Below are 12,079 nucleotides of genomic sequence, written 5' to 3'. Positions count from 1 at the left end.
ATCCATATAGCATCCACTGCTTAGAGAACCATTACAAGTATTAACACAGGAAAGTGCATTTGACCTTGAAAAATTTTAATTGTTGATGAATAAATACTTATGCCATATGGATGTTAAAAACATACCGGTGACATCAGGGCCGTATTTGCCACTAGGCACTTGAGTGGGAAGATGCGGGGGGTGGGGGGGTGCAGCACCTGAGCAAGTTTTTTGCTCTGTTCTATTTTTTATTTTTTTTTTTTCAATTTAAGTCCGGGGTCTCCTCCCTGCTTGCGCCCGCCCGCCTCCCACCTCACAACCACCCCCCCGCTTGAGGACGTCATACTCACCTACTCCAGTGATGCCTGGTCTCAGCGCCTGCAGCTCGTCCTGTGTGAGCGGTCACGTGGTACCGCTCATTAAGGTGATGAATATGGAGGCATGTTCATCACCTTAATGAGCGGTACCACGTGACCGCTCACGCAGGAAGAAGCTGCTGCGCCAGGACAGAGCTGGGTTCGGCTCGTTGTGGAAAGGTGAGTATGACAGCCAATGAGGACAGGGGGAGGATGAAGGAGGGCGGAGGGACGATGGGGGAGCGAGCCATGCAAGCAAGATGGGAGCAGGAGCCGGGGAAAGCTGAGTCATTCATACAAGGGGCGGGGGAGAGCTGAGCTATTCATACAAGGGGGAGGAGAGCTGAGCCATTCATACAAAGGGGGAGAGCTGAGCCATTCACACAAGGGGGGAGCTGAGCCATTCATACAAGGGGAGGAAACAGCCATTCATACAAGGGGGAGGAAACTGAGCCATTCATACAAGGGGGAGGAAACTGAGCCATTCATACAAGGGGGAGAACTGAGCCATTCATACAAGGGGGGGAAGCTGGGTCATTCATACAAGGGGGAGGAAACTAGGAAACTGAGCCATTCATACAAGGGGGAGGAAACTGAGCCATTCATACAAGGGGGAGGAAACTAAGCCATTCATACAAGGGGGGAGCTGGGCCATTCATACAAGGGGGAAAAGCTGAACCATTCATACAAGGGGGAGGAAACTAGGAAACTGAGCCATTCATACAAGGAGGAGGAAACTAAGCCATTCATACAAGGGGGAGGAAACTGAGCCATTCATACAAGGGGGAGCTAGGCTGTTCATACAAGGGGGAGAGCTGAACCATTCATACAAGGGGGAGCAAACTAGGAAACTGAGCCATTCATACAAGGAGGAGGAAACTGAGCCATTCATACAAAGGGGAGAAAACAGCCATTCATACAAGGGGGGAGCTAGGCCGTCCATACAAGGGGGGGAGCTGAACCATTCATACAAGGGGGAGGAAACTGAGCCATTCATACAAGGGGGGGGGCTGGGCCATTCATACAAGGAGGAAAGCTGAACCATTCATATAAGGGGGAGGAAACTAGGAAACTGAGCCATTCATACAAGGAGGAGGAACCTGAGCCATTCATACAAGGGGGAGGAAACTGAGCCATTCATACAAGGGGGGAGCTAGGCCATTCATACAAGGGGGGGAAGCTGAGCCATTCATACAAGGGGAAGTAAAGCTGAACCATTCATACAAGGGGGAGGAAAGCTGAGCTATTCATACAAGGGGGGAGAAATGAGCCATTCATACAAGGGGGAGGAGAGCTGAGCCATTCATACAAGGCAGGGAAAGCTGAGCCATTCATACAAGGGGGGAGCTCAGCCATTCATACAAGGGGGAGGTGTTGTGATTTTGCTTTTTGCTCCCTCTAGTGGTCATTAGTGATTTGACTCTGGAGCTTCTGTCTTTTCCTATATCCTCACCTGGGCCGTTAGTTCAGGGGCGTTGCTATATAAGCTCCCTGGACCTTCAGTTCAATGCCTGGCATCGTTGAAATCAGAGCTAATCTGTTGTGCTCTTGTCCTATGATCCTGGTTCCTGTATTTCAAGCTAAGTCTGCTTCATTGCTTTTTGCTTTTGTTTTGTTTGGTATTTTTGTCCAGCTTGTTCCAATCTGTATCCTGACCTTTGCTGGAAGCTCTAGGGGGCTGGTGTTCTCCCCCCGGACCGTTAGACGGTTCGGGGGTTCTTGAATCTCCAGCGTGGATTTTTAATAGGGTTTTATGTTGACCAGATAAGTTATCTTGCTATATTCTGCTATTAGTAAGCTGGCCTCTCTTTGCTGAACCTGGTTCATTTCTGTGTTTGTCATTTCCTCTTACCTCACCGTTATTATTTGTGGGGGGCTTGTATCTTGCTTTGGGGTCCCTTTCTCTGGAGGCAAGAGAGGTCTTTGTTTTCTTCTCCTAGGGGTAGTTAGATTCTCCGGCTGGCGCGAGTCATCTAGCGATCACCGTAGGCATGATCCCCGGCTACTTCTAGTGTTGGCGTTAGGAGTAGCTATTTGGTCAACCCAGTTACCACAGCCCTATGAGCTGGATTTTTGAATCTCGCAGACTTACACGTTCCTCTGAGACCCTGTCCACTGGGGTCATAACAGTATGCCAGGCCAGTATTAAATGTTTAATGCATTGCAGAAGTGGGATTATAAGAAAGAAAATTTTGAGTTTTTTTTTTCCCTCTCTCATTTTTTTTTTTTTTTTTTTTCTTTTCCCCTTTACCTCAGAGTGGCTTAAGCTTGCTGCAGACATGAATGTCCAGACCTTGATTACAAGTGTGGACCAGCTTGCCGCTCGTGTGCAGAGTATACAAGATTATGTTATCAGAAATCCTAGGTCTGAACCCAAGATTCCGATTCCTGAACTGTTTTCAGGAGACCGATTTAAGTTTAGGAATTTCAGGAATAATTGTAAATTGTTTTTGTCCCTGAAACCTTGTTCGTCTGGAGACTCTGCTCTACAAGTAAAAATTGTTATTTCATTCTTACGGGGTGACCCTCAAGATTGGGCTTTTTCGTTGGCGCCAGGAGATCCGGCATTGGCTGATATTGATGCGTTTTTTCTGGCGCTCGGTTTACTTTATGAGGAACCCAATCTTGAGATTCAGGCAGAGAAAGCCTTGCTGGCTATGTCTCAGGGCCAGGACGAGGCTGAGGTGTATTGCCAAAAATTTCGGAAATGGTCCGTGCTGACACATTGGAACGAGTGTGCACTGGCCGCTAATTTTAGAAATGGCCTTTCTGAGGCCATTAAGAATGTTATGGTGGGTTTTCCCATTCCCACAGGTCTGAATGATACCATGTCCCTGGCTATTCAAATTGACCGGCGGTTGCGGGAGCGCAAAACCGCAAATTCCCTCATGTTGTTGTCTGAACAGACACCTGATGTGATGCAATGTGATAGAAAAACCGCAAATTCCCTCATGGTGTTGTCTGAACGGACACCTGATTTGATGCAATGTGATAGAATCTTGACTAGAAATGAGAGGAAAATTCATAGACGCCGGAATGGCTTGTGCTACTACTGTGGTGATTCTACACATGTTATCTCAGCATGCTCTAAACGTATATCTAAGGTTGTTAGTCCTGTCACCGTTGGTAATTTGCATCCTAAGTTTATTCTGTCTGTAACTTTGATTTGCTCACTGTCATCTTATCCTGTCATGGCGTTTGTAGATTCAGGTGCTGCCCTGAGTCTTATGGATCTCTCATTTGCTAAGCGCTGTGGTTTTATTCTTGAACCATTAGAAAATCCTATCCCTCTTAGGGGTATTGATGCTACGCCATTGGCAGAAAATAAACCGCAGTATTGGACACAGGTTACCATGTGCATGACTCCTGAACACCGCGAGGTGATACGTTTTCTCGTTCTACATAAAATGCATGATTTGGTTGTTTTGGGGCTGCCATGGTTACAGACCCATAATCCAGTCCTTGACTGGAAGGCTATGTCAGTGTCTAGTTGGGGCTGTCGTGGTATTCATGAGGATTCCCTGCCTGTGTCTATTGCTTCTTCTACGCCTTCGGAAGTTCCGGAGTATTTGTCTGATTATCAGGATGTCTTTAGCGAGTCCAGGTCCAGTGCATTGCCTCCTCATAGGGAATGTGACTGTGCAATAGATTTGATTCCAGGCAGTAAATTTCCTAAGGGAAGACTTTTTAATCTGTCGATACCTGAACATACCGCTATGCGTTCATATATCAAGGAGTCTCTGGAGAAAGGACACATCCGTCCGTCTTCTTCCCCTCTTGGTGCGGGATTCTTTTTTGTGGCTAAAAAGGACGGATCTTTGAGGCCTTGTATTGACTATCGGCTTTTAAATAAGATCACTGTCAAATTTCAGTATCCTTTGCCGCTGTTGTCTGACTTGTTTGCCCGGATTAAAGGTGCCAAGTGGTTTACCAAGATAGACCTTCGTGGTGCGTACAACCTTGTGCGCATTAAGCAAGGAGATGAATGGAAAACCGCATTCAATACGCCCGAAGGTCATTTTGAGTACTTGGTGATGCCTTTTGGGCTCTCTAATGCCCCTTCAGTTTTTCAGTCCTTTATGCATGACATTTTCCGGAACTATCTGGATAAATTTTTGATCGTTTATCTGGATGATATTCTGTTTTTTTCTGATAATTGGGACTCGCATGTGGAGCAGGTCAGGATGGTCTTTAAAATTTTGCGTGAAAATTCTTTGTTTGTCAAGGGCTCAAAGTGTCTTTTTGGTGTACAGAAGGTTCCCTTTTTGGGGTTCATTTTTTCCCCTTCTGCTGTGGAGATGGACCCAGTCAAGGTCCGAGCTATTCTTGATTGGACTCAGCCCTCGTCAGTTAAGAGTCTTCAGAAGTTCTTGGGTTTCGCTAACTTCTACCGTCGTTTTATCGCTAACTTTTCTAGCATTGTGAAACCTTTGACGGATATGACCAAGAAGGGCTCCGATGTGGTTAATTGGGCTCCTGCTGCCGTGGAGGCTTTCCAGGAGTTGAAACGTCGGTTTACTTCGGCGCCTGTTTTGTGCCAGCCTGATGTCTCGCTTCCCTTTCAGGTTGAGGTGGATGCTTCAGAGATTGGAGCAGGGGCCGTTTTGTCGCAGAGAGGCCCTGGTTGCTCTGTTATGAGACCTTGCGCCTTTTTCTCTAGGAAGTTTTCGCCTGCGGAGCGAAATTATGATGTGGGCAATCGGGAGTTGTTGGCCATGAAATGGGCATTTGAGGAGTGGCGTCATTGGCTCGAGGGTGCTAAGCATCGTGTGGTGGTCTTGACTGATCACAAAAATCTGATGTATCTCGAGTCTGCTAAACGCCTGAATCCTAGACAGGCCCGCTGGTCATTGTTTTTCTCCCGTTTTGACTTTGTTGTCTCGTATTTACCAGGTTCAAAAAATGTGAAGGCCGATGCTCTTTCCAGGAGCTTTGTGCCTGATGCTCCTGGAGTCGCTGAACCTGTTGGTATTCTTAAGGATGGTATTATCTTGTCAGCTATTTCTCCAGATCTGCGACGTGTGTTGCAGAGATTTCAGGCTGATAGGCCTGATTCTTGTCCACCTGACAGACTGTTTGTGCCTGATAAGTGGACCAGCAGAGTCATTTCCGAGGTTCATTCCTCGGTGTTGGCAGGTCACCCAGGAATTTTTGGCACCAGAGATCTGGTGGCCAGATCCTGTTGGTGGCCTTCCTTGTCTAGGGATGTGCGGTCATTTGTACAGTCCTGTGGGACTTGTGCTCGAGCTAAGCCTTGCTGTTCTCGTGCCAGCGGGTTGCTCTTGCCCTTGCTTGTCCCTAAGAGACCTTGGACACATATCTCCATGGATTTCATTTCTGATCTTCCGGTGTCTCAAGGCATGTCTGTTATCTGGGTGATATGTGATCGCTTCTCCAAGATGGTCCATTTGGTTCCTTTGCCTAAGCTGCCTTCCTCTTCCGATCTGGTTCCTGTGTTTTTCCAGAACGTGGTTCGTTTGCACGGCATCCCTGAGAATATTGTGTCAGACAGAGGATCCCAGTTCGTTTCCAGATTCTGGCGATCCTTTTGTAGTAGGATGGGCATTGACTTGTCGTTTTCGTCTGCTTTCCATCCTCAGACTAATGGACAGACGGAGCGAACTAATCAGACTTTGGAGGCTTATTTGAGGTGTTTTGTCTCTGCTGATCAGGACGATTGGGTGACCTTCTTGCCGTTGGCTGAGTTTGCCCTTAATAATCGGGCTAGTTCCGCCACCTTGGTTTCGCCGTTTTTCTGCAACTCTGGTTTCCACCCTCGTTTTTCTTCGGGTCATGTGGAACCTTCTGACTGCCCTGGGGTGGATTCTGTGGTGGATAGGTTGCAGCGGATCTGGAATCTTGTGGTGGACAACTTGAAGTTGTCACAGGAGAGGGCTCAGCGCTTTGCCAACCGCCGCCGCGGTGTGGGTCCCCGACTACGTGTTGGGGATTTGGTGTGGCTTTCTTCCCGCTTTGTTCCTATGAAGGTTTCCTCTCCCAAATTTAAACCTCGTTTTATTGGTCCTTACAAGATATTGGAAATCCTTAATCCTGTATCCTTTCGCCTGGATCTTCCTGTGTCGTTTGCTATCCACAACGTGTTTCATAGGTCCTTGTTGCGGCGGTACGTTGTGCCTGTGGTTCCTTCTGCTGAGCCTCCTGCTCCGGTGTTGGTTGAGGGCGAGTTGGAGTACGTGGTGGAGAAGATCTTGGATTCTCGTCTCTCCAGGCGGAGGCTTCAGTACCTGGTCAAGTGGAAGGGCTATGGTCAGGAAGATAATTCCTGGGTGGTCGCCTCTGATGTTCATGCGGCCGATTTAGTTCGTACCTTTCACGACGCTCGTCCTGATCGCCCTGGTGGTCGTGGTGAGGGTTCGGTGACCCCTCACTAAGGGGGGGGTACTGTTGTGATTTTGCTTTTTGCTCCCTCTAGTGGTCATTAGTGATTTGACTCTGGAGCTTCTGTCTTTTCCTATATCCTCACCTGGGCCGTTAGTTCAGGGGCGTTGCTATATAAGCTCCCTGGACCTTCAGTTCAATGCCTGGCATCGTTGAAATCAGAGCTAATCTGTTGTGCTCTTGTCCTATGATCCTGGTTCCTGTATTTCAAGCTAAGTCTGCTTCATTGCTTTTTGCTTTTGTTTTGTTTGGTATTTTTGTCCAGCTTGTTCCAATCTGTATCCTGACCTTTGCTGGAAGCTCTAGGGGGCTGGTGTTCTCCCCCCGGACCGTTAGACGGTTCGGGGGTTCTTGAATCTCCAGCGTGGATTTTTAATAGGGTTTTATGTTGACCAGATAAGTTATCTTGCTATATTCTGCTATTAGTAAGCTGGCCTCTCTTTGCTGAACCTGGTTCATTTCTGTGTTTGTCATTTCCTCTTACCTCACCGTTATTATTTGTGGGGGGCTTGTATCTTGCTTTGGGGTCCCTTTCTCTGGAGGCAAGAGAGGTCTTTGTTTTCTTCTCCTAGGGGTAGTTAGATTCTCCGGCTGGCGCGAGTCATCTAGCGATCACCGTAGGCATGATCCCCGGCTACTTCTAGTGTTGGCGTTAGGAGTAGCTATTTGGTCAACCCAGTTACCACAGCCCTATGAGCTGGATTTTTGAATCTCGCAGACTTACACGTTCCTCTGAGACCCTGTCCACTGGGGTCATAACAGGAGGAGACTGAGCCATTCATACAAGGGGAGAACTGAGCCATTCATACAAGGGGGGGAGAGCTGAGCCATTCATACAAGGGGGAGGAAACTGAGCCATTCATACAAGGGGGAGGAAACTGACCCATTCATACAAGGGGGAGGAGAGCTGAGCCATTCATACAAGGGGGGAGAGCTGAGCCATTCATACAAAGGGGGAGAGCTGAGCCATTCACACAAGGGGGGAGCTGAGCCATTCATACAAGGGGAGGAAACTGAGCCATTCATACAAGGGGGAGGAAACTGAGCCATTCATACAAGGGGGAGGAAACTGAGCCATTCATACAAGGGGGAGAACTGAGCCATTCATACAAGGGGGGGAAGCTGGGTCATTCATACAAGGGGGAGGAAACTAGGAAACTGAGCCATTCATACAAGGGGGAGGAAACTGAGCCATTCATACAAGGGGGAGGAAACTAAGCCATTCATACAAGGGGGGAGCTGGACCATTCATACAAGGGGGAGGAACCTGAGCCATTCATACAAGGGGGAGGAAACTGAGCCATTCATACAAGGGGGGAGCTAGGCCGTTCATACAAGGGGGAAGAGCTGAACCATTCATACAAGGGGGAGGAAACTGAGCCATTCATTCAAGGGGGGAAAGCTGAACCATTGATATAAGGGGGAGGAAACTAAGAAACTGAGCCATTCATACGAGGAGGAAATTGAGCCATTCATACAAGGGGGGGGAGCTGAACCATTCATACAAGGGGGAGGAAAGCTGAGCCATTCATACAAGGGGGAGGAAAGCTGAGCCATTCATACAAGGGGGAGGAAAGCTGAACCATTCATACAAGGGGGAGGAAAGCTGAACCATTCATACAAGGAGGAGGAAAGCTGAGCCATTCATTCAAGAGCGAGATGGGGAGACAATATGGGGGAATGGGGGGCATGTATGAGGAAACAGTACGGGGGAATGGGGGCATGTATGAGGAAACAGTACTAGGCAATGGGGGCATGTATGAGGAAACAGTACTGGGGAATGGGGGGCATGTATGGGCAATGGGGGGCATGTATGAGGAAACTGTACGGGGGATCGGTGAAGACAGTATGGGGAGCGAACGGGGGAATGTATGCGGGCACAGTATGAGTAGCGATTTGAAAAATGTATGTGGACAGAGTACGGGGAGTGAGGGTGATGGGATGTGTGCAGACACAGTATGGGGATTCAGGTGCACAGGCAGTATAGAAAGCGAGGGGGTAAATATATGAGGAGACAGTATGGTGAACAGGAGGGATGTGAGAGGAGACAGTATGAGGAGAGAGGGGAATAGTGTGATGAGACAGTATGGGGGGAGAAAAGTGGGCACAGGACAGAAACTGAGTACTGGGTTCGTAGCATGCGGGACAGTGTAAGGGCACAGCCAGGAGCAGACAGTATACCAAGGAGGGGGAGTGTGATGAGAGAGTACAGTATAAATACTGGGCCCTATAGGGGGACACAGTGTGAGTGGACAGTGTGAAGAGGGGACCCGTGTGGAAAGGAGAGGTCAGTGTAAAGAGCATGTACCATAAAAGGGACAGTGTGGGGGTCATGTTTTGTGCACACAATATAGTGAGGGGCAATTTTTTATTCAGGAGCATTATAATGACACTTGTATCTTTATCATGTGGAGATTTTCTGCAAAAGAGCGGAGAAGATGGAGGTCTGCAGAGACGGCTGTGGATGATAAAACCCATCATGGGGTCTGGACAATATGAAGAAAAGAAGGAGATTGGCTCCAGAGACGACGTCATCTATAAGGTACCTGGATGTAAATGTTATTTGTGATACTAACTCTCATGTTTTATGTTAGGAGCATTAAAGGGGATGTCCAGGTTTGTAATGAGTCTGCAGTCATTCTTTGTGACTGCAGACTTCTGAATTCTCACAGTGCGCACTGCACGCTGTCAGGATTCTCTTGTGCTGGCGATTTACATACATGCGGTCACGTGCTGACTAGACATGTGTGGCCTCACTCTATGAAAATGAACTGAGCAGGGCCGGGAACGTCTAGTCGGAATGTGATCAGAAGTATACAAGTCACAAGCTTGTGCTGACATGACTGTCCCCCGGCAAGGGAGAATCCTAAAAGTGTGCAGTCCATTAGTTGTGAGAATTCAGAAGCTGTGATGTCAGGATTCAGCTCTGCAGGTTCCAGTAGTCGTCACATGGACACTTCACTCATATGCGACTTTCACACTTATGGTCCTGTGACAACGAGCTTCTCTTCTGCTTCTCTCTGTTTTTCACTGAACATTGAGAGCATCAGGGAGAGGAGCTCGTGGGCACATGACTGAGTGTGCAAATCGCATGTGTGCGGGGGGGGGGAACCAAACTCAATTCTTTCCCCTGGTGCCAGAAACCCTAGATACACCTCTGCCGGCATGCCACTGCAAGCGGTGATTACCGGGTCCGGTGGAGGGATGTCTGTGCACAGGCAGTGAGGCAGGGACTGAGGGTGTGCTCAGAGAGAATGGAGACCCGGAGACTGCCCGTCCCAGTCTACGCCGTAGCCTGGAGCCTCATTATCAGAGGAATATGTCAGTTAATAAATTGTTTTTCTAAAGCTTTATAGTGTAGTTTTAGGTCAGGGAGGGATGGTTAGGGAAGAGCTAGCAAGGTGCAGGTGCAGGGACAGGTAGTGATGTCTATTTGCGGACATGTGTGGCATTTGCGGTTTTGCACTTGCGGTGAGACAAAAACACTGCTAGCAGTATTTTTTTTCCATTGCTGCAAGTACCGCATTTTCCGGATCGTGGCAAAACCGCAAGTGCCGCACATGTCCGTAAGTCCCATAGGGAATGAATGAGGCCGAACGCCATGTTGCCGTAAGTGATCCGTTACGCGGCAGATGCGGAAAACTGCCAGATCTGCTGCAAACGGCTACTTTCACATCAGCGATTCTTGCCAAAGTCACTGCCGATAGTGTCATACTCACCAATGGGGGAGGCAGCACTATAAGTGCCTAGGGCAGCAGAAACTCTAAATACGGCCCTGGGTGACATATGGATAGTATAGATATGACAAAATGTACATTTTTTTTTTTAGATAAAAAAATGTATGATTTTACATATACTCATCCAAACCTGGCCTTATGCCATTGGACAGTGTGCTACATAGCAAACCCGCATTCAGCTTACCGCCATTGCCTCACGTTTGTGGCAAGCACAATACAGTTCTCCGGCATGCACCACATTACCTCCCTAAGGACAAAAAATCACACCCTGCCTCAAAAGTAGAGGTTTTTCCTTATAATCCCCAGTTGTTAGCACTGGAGTCCTGGGCTCGAATCCAACCAAGGACAACCTCTGCTTAGAGTTTATATGTTCTCCCCATATCTCCATAGGTTTCCTCTGGGTGTCCTAGTGTCCTCCTCCCATACTACTAAAAACATACTGATTTGTTTCTAATGAAATTGGCGCTAATGTATTATGTGTGCTTGAGATGGCGGAATTAGATTGTGAGCCCAATGAGTGAATACAGTCTCTGTGCAGCTCTGTGGAATTTGCACTGTATGGGAAGGTCCGCACAAGATGGCAAAGATCAGCATTTGTGTAGGTGAAATCCACAGTGAAATACAAAAGCAGGCATGTGGATGAGATTTTAAAGGTAATCTGTAAGACAATTTATGCTGCTCAAACTGGGGGCAGCATGAATGGCGGCCTGGCTGCACAACTGCAACCATGTACGGTATATTAAAGGGGTTTTTCCAGAATAAAGTTCATTTTATTCACTAGATCTTGAAATAAAAATAAAATCCACAATCACAATTGGATATGATTAATAAAAACATCCCTGTGCTGAGATAATTTTATAAATGTGTCCCTGCTGTGTACTGTGTAATGGCTGCGTCTGACCGTACAGGAACATGGTCTGATGATACGGGATCACAGCTGATTCTTTCTGTGAGGTAAAACATTGCTAAAAATAGGCAGTGAAATGTTTTACCTCACAAAAAGAATCAGCAGTGATCCCCTGCTGTAATGTCTGTATACGGTCTGCGCGGTCAGACACGGCCATTACACAGTACACAGCAGGGGCACATTTATAAGATTATCTCAGCACAGGAACATTTTATTTAATCACTTCCTATTGTGGACCGTAGAAAAACCCCTGTAATCTTTGAAGCACAGGAGCGTTTCAGAGAAAATGTGCTGTGGAGCTCACCTGAAGCAGTGCTAGGAAGAGCTATCAGGGGCGACATCTGACTAGTCCTGCCCCCGGCTATGGTCCCAGGCCGGCTCTTCCTAGTGTTGCAGCAGGTGATTGACAGATCTCCCCTCGCATGCACATAAGGAGAGACCTGTCAATCACATTGTGCACCAGACTAGTCTGGTCACTGTTATGGTCCCCAGACGGATCTTTAAAGTATATTTTCTCTGAAAAATTACAAATTTCATAGAATGATATACGTGGATGATTGATGCTGCCTGTGAGATGGACAGCATGAATCGCCTGACAGGTTCCCTTTAACAAATTTCATCCATATGATGCTTCATTATTTAAGATGTAAATTGATCTGCAGTGAGGATTTTAACCCCTTCCCGCTACAGAATACTTAATT

The sequence above is a fragment of the Ranitomeya variabilis genome, chromosome 8 (assembly GCF_051348905.1).
Source record: "Ranitomeya variabilis isolate aRanVar5 chromosome 8, aRanVar5.hap1, whole genome shotgun sequence".
NCBI classification, from domain to species: domain Eukaryota; kingdom Metazoa; phylum Chordata; class Amphibia; order Anura; family Dendrobatidae; genus Ranitomeya; species Ranitomeya variabilis.
The sequence above is the reverse complement of the archived record's forward strand: the minus strand, read 5'-3'. Positions refer to the sequence as shown.